Here is a 4,588-nt window from a genome sequence, read left to right as displayed (position 1 = left end):
ATGTGGAGGAATGACAAGCTGTCCTACCCGAGGCTGTAGGCCAGTCAGTCCCTTGCCCATCTTTCAAGCAGAAATCTGCCAAGATTGACCCAGACTTGCAGAAATGATTTGCTGAGCTAAATAAATGTTTATTGTTTAAATTGGGCTTGTTACATGGCAATAACTGGAACAATATTTAAGACAACATGCTAAGTTTATAAAATAAATTATTACTATTCCCATCCCCTTTGCTCTGCCCCAAAAGATAGACCTAGACAGATGTAGTTTTGAATCCTCTCTCCTTTATGAAGCAGGTGACTTCGGGCAAGTAACATAGATGGGTTAATCATTCTTTTCTCCATTTTAGATCCTCAGAGTTGTGGTTACGCACACGGCCACCCACCTACACATGTTTATATCACTGCCTTCTGGCCAATGGGCTCTAAATAAAATATCAAGCAGTAGAAACCTTCTTGAGGAAAGCAGTGCAGTTTTTTTTTTCTTTTTTATCGTCTTTCTCTTATCCCTTTCTTTGCTGTTGGCACTGCCACAGCCAGTGGGCATTAACAAGACAGAAAGAGGACTTTGTGGAGCAGAACTACAAAGCCAGGCCCAGACTGCCTACCTCTGGACTTCTATGTAAGATAAATACAAATCATTCTTTTTAAAGACATTATTATTTTAGGTTCCTATTACTTGCAATTGAACTTAATCCTTGCTACCATATAGTAAATATGCTAGCAAATTTCTTTGCTGACTTGTTGTGAGCTAGGTGATAAGTGCCTAGCACCATTCTTTTTTTTTTTAAAAATGAAAATTTTTATTATCAGAAAATAAAGAGAATACAGGATATCAATACAGATACTATGGTAATTATGATGAACAATTATATACATCAAAACTTGCCAATGTGGAGATGAATATACTTTGAAAAACAAATTACCATCGTCATTACTGGTATAAGAAAATATAGAAAATCTCAACAGATTATATCTGTAAAGAAAACTGAACTTGTAATTAAGAACCTGTAAAAAAAGCGACTCTGGGAATTGGTAGTCTCACTGTGGATTCTACCAGCATTTAGAGAAAAATGATGCCTACTTGACACCATTTCTTGAAATTCAAACAACAGTAGAAGAGGAAACATTTCCAACATGTTTTGCGTTGTCAGCATAACCTAGTATATTAAATTTTCATTTTTGCTAAAATAAATTACCACAAATGTAGTAGCTTGCAACAACAGAAAGTTATCTTACAATTATGTAGCTCCAAAAATCCAACACTCATCTCATGAGACTAATACCAAGGTGTGGCAGGGTTTTATTCCTTTTTGTAGTCTCCAGGGGAGCATCTATTTTTTCACTTTTCAGCTTATACAAGCTGCTCACAGTTTTTGGCCTCACTGCACCTTTCCTCTGTTTTCAAAGCCACTATTGGATAGTGAGGCCCCCACATTCTTTGCTCCTTCTCCCATAGTAACATCTCCTTCTGACCACAGCCAATAAAAGCTCTAGAATTTTCGGAAACACATGAGTAGATTGACACCATCTGGATAATCCAGAATACTCTCTCTATCTGAGGGTCTTTATTTTCATCATATTTGCAAAGTCCCTTTTCCATATAAGGTGGGATATTTGCAGATTCTGAAGATGAGGATAAAGACCTCTTTAGGGGAAATTACTCAGCAGAGTAAAATCAGAAAACATTATAAGAAATGGAAATAAATGACCATTCTTTATAAACATAAGACAGAAAATCCTGAACAAATCATTAGCAAATAATATCAGTTATGTGCGATATTTGCTATTTCACCAGAAAGACTACAGAATTGGAAAAATGCATTGAATCCACACTTTTCATATGCTAGATAATAGGTAGAGGGAGAGAGTTATTCCTGAGAGAAGGAAAACCCACAAGGAAAGCCCAGGATTCATCCCTTGAAACATTTTGCAGACCAACTGCAAGGAGGGAAACCTGAGCAGAGTGAATTACGTTTGCTTGGTTGAGAAGACACAGAGTTCAGGGAGCATAAAGCAACTAACATACGTGTGTCAGAGTCGCAGAGAAAAGGCAGCAAAGAAAAATTCCAGCGTAGGGCTCCACTCACACTGCCTAAATACCAGGCTGCACATGTAACAGGGTGATATTTTATGAGACTTGACAAAAACAAGTTTCTGGTTTTCATTAGCTGAAAATTTCTTAGAATACACACATGCTTCAACGGCATTGGAGTTCCAACTATCCAGAGTGGAGAACCTAAATGAACACCTGAGGCCTTCTGTGAAGATTTCAGAAAGATCAAGCCTTAGTACAAGATCTAAAATTGCCCTAGAATAAAGACCTCTTAATATCTACCATGAAAAAACTAAAACTCACATTTTAAAAAGTTTAAATTGGTCTGCAAATAACTTGCCTACTTTAAAGAATCTGCCTACTTTAAAGAACCAGATTCTTTAAAGCGATATTGTCTGATTGAATTTTATGCTCTGATGTAAATATTCCTTTTCACTCTCTGAACATGAAAATGTTATTAACCACTTGAAATGTCACTAGAGTAACTGAAAAATACAATTTTAAATTTAATTTAATTAAAAAATATAAATTTGAATTTAAATGTCTAGTAATCAAATGTGGCTTATGGTTACCAAAACAAGCTTTGTAGCTTTAAACAAAGAGAATAAATTTCAGATATTGAACAAGATATTCAAAAGATGCAGCATCTAATAAATTAATCATAATGTGAAATGCCACAAAATAGGATTCATAGTAAGGAGAGAAATTTGTCAATAGAAAACCATAGAAATAACAGAGATTATAAAGTTAATTGTAAAATAATGAGGAAATAAATGGAAGATATTTTTAAAACAGTATTTTTTCTCAACTTATTTGGTTTGTTCTACATGCCAGTCAATGAATCAGTAATCATTGGTCTGTGTGCAGTATTACGTTTACAGAATGTGTGGATCATTTGCTTTCTTTTGTACCTGTGATCCCAGCTATTTGGGAGGCTGAGGCAGGAGAAACACTTGCATCTGGGAGACGGAGGTTGCAGTGAGCCAAGATGCAGCCAATGCAGTCCAGCCTGGGCAACAAGATGGAGACTTGATATTCACAATCACACAGAATTTATGAATACTAAAATATAGCTCTGGAAATTACTCAATGTCTTCCTCATGAAGGAATTGGTGGAATAATCAACTATTAGAAAGCAGGTCCTTTCTGCCACATCTTCTTCGACTTTTGAACAATTTTGTTTCATTTACTGATCCCTCTTCGTTATTGTTCATCAACATGTGTTTCACGATGATGTCTGCTTAGAAAAAAGTTGGTCCGATTTAGCATTTATTGTGTAGAGCAATGGTCAAAGTGATGCTGGGCCTTTTTGCAACAGCAACTCATTTTCCACTCATGCCAACCTATTGATCTCATTTGTCTGTGAACTGTGTTTCTTCCTTCCTTATCATCCAGTTGTGGTAGTCCTGTAATCCCAACAGTTTGGGAGGCTGAGGCAGGATGATTGCTTGAACCCCGGAGTTCCAGGCCAGCCAGGTCAATATAGCAAGAACCTGTCTGTAATCCCAGCTACTTGAAAGGCTGAGGCAGGAGAATCACTTGAACTCGGGAGGCAGCAGCTTCAGTGAGCCGAGATCACGCCACTGCACTCCAGCCTGGGTTACAGAGCAAGACTCCATCCAACTATTATAAATAAGTCATCCTCTTCACCCACCCGCTCAGGACGAGAAGGCGCCGCACCTCAAGCAAGTGGTCAGGCAGAAGATCCAACAGGCCCGGCAGGTCACTGCGGTGGCCATGGACCTCTTCACTGATGGTGACACCTTCCAGGGCACTGTGGATGTTGCCTGTAAGCGCGGGGTCCCAGTGGACCTCGTCCTGGACGAGGCAGGAGCGAAGTATCTCCCGGAGATGTGTCAGGGCCTGTGGCTCACCGACTTCCGGACTCGGAACATCCGTGTCCGCTCTGTGACAGGCGTCGGCTTCTACATGCCCGTGGGGAGCACCAAGGGGCCCTGTCATGAAGGTTCCTGATGGTGGATGGTGACAACGCAGCCACCGGATCTTACAGGTGCACCTGGACTTCCTCCTACGTGGACAGGAACCTCCTCCTCCTCCTGACCGGGCAGAAAGTGGAGCCCTTTGACACAGAGTTCCGGGAGCTGCACGACGTCTCCGAGGAGGTGGACTTGCACCGGCAGCTGGGCCTGGCGGGCCGGCTTGGCCGCCGCTCCTCCTCCACTGTGGCTCCCAAGCTCCTCAACCCCAAGTATGCCTTGGAGGCAGCAGCCGCCACCCGCACGGCCACGATGGGAGGCCGGCGGCAACCCCGAGGGGCAGGAGGAGGGGCGGCGGTGCTGAGCCGGGCGCCCGGAGGGCTTCCTGCGAGGCCGGCTGCGGCGGAGCGGGTGCTGCCCCCCACCCCGCGGAGGCCGTCCCCCCGGGGAGCTGAGCCGGAAGTCTCCCTAGCACCATTCTTAATGCACAGTAAGTGACAATAAATGAATAGTTATTTTTATTGGTAATAATAATAGAAGCAATGCCAACATACCTACCTAGCTAATGTTGAGATAAAACTGGCAATGTTGTTAAAGTC

The 4,588-nt window shown here is 41.8% G+C and overlaps 1 pseudogene; it reads left to right on the top strand.

The window, feature by feature from the left end:
* The first annotated feature begins 3,789 nt into the window (after positions 1 to 3,789).
* LOC101041622 (protein FAM83F pseudogene) lies at positions 3,790 to 4,353 on the top strand (annotated as a pseudogene).
* Positions 4,354 to 4,588: the final 235 nt, after the last annotated feature.

Source organism: Saimiri boliviensis, chromosome 15 (genome assembly GCF_048565385.1).
Source record: "Saimiri boliviensis isolate mSaiBol1 chromosome 15, mSaiBol1.pri, whole genome shotgun sequence".
In the NCBI taxonomy this organism is placed as follows: Eukaryota; Metazoa; Chordata; class Mammalia; order Primates; family Cebidae; genus Saimiri; species Saimiri boliviensis.
This window is presented reverse-complemented; position numbering and strand designations above follow the sequence as displayed.